A 615-nucleotide genomic window follows, 5' to 3' on the forward strand; every position below is an offset into this window, starting at 1 on the left:
TCGTAAATCATTACAGTGGCATGTTAGATATCTTTGCTAAATATCCCCTGAGAAGACATGTGGTTCAGTAAAATACTAAACCCAGAAAGATTGAAGAAAATAAAAGGAAATCGAGAAACATTTGGCTTCAAGGCTGATATGTTGATCATTTACAACTTCTTTTTCACCACAAGCTTAAGCGTGTACTCTAAGGTTTTGACAGCTTTCCCACACCAATGATACTTGAGGTTGATCCCTTTCCGGCGGGGTTAGTATCTGGATGGGGACGTCAAAACGCTCCGGAAGTGCGAACTAAACAGGGTACAGATTTTGTTAGCCTGCTTTATACAAACCAAATATTGAGGCAAAAGTAAACAAATATTGATAAGTACTTTTTAAGGGGGAGGGGGAGTTTTTAATCTTCCAATGGCAAATAGGGTGCTTTGTTTTCGAGTTTTGAGTGCTTCGTTTTCGACTTGCGATCATGCTTCGTTTTCGAGTTTTGAGTGCTTCGGTTTCGAGTTGGGATTTGGCTTCGTTTTCGACTTAGGGTGCTTAGTTTGATTTCGACCTTTTGAGTGCTTCATGCTATGTTCTTCGTTTTCGAGTACAGAATAAATAAGCGTGCTGGTTTAA

This window comes from Montipora capricornis, chromosome 4 (assembly GCF_036669925.1).
Source record: "Montipora capricornis isolate CH-2021 chromosome 4, ASM3666992v2, whole genome shotgun sequence".
NCBI classification, from domain to species: domain Eukaryota; kingdom Metazoa; phylum Cnidaria; class Anthozoa; order Scleractinia; family Acroporidae; genus Montipora; species Montipora capricornis.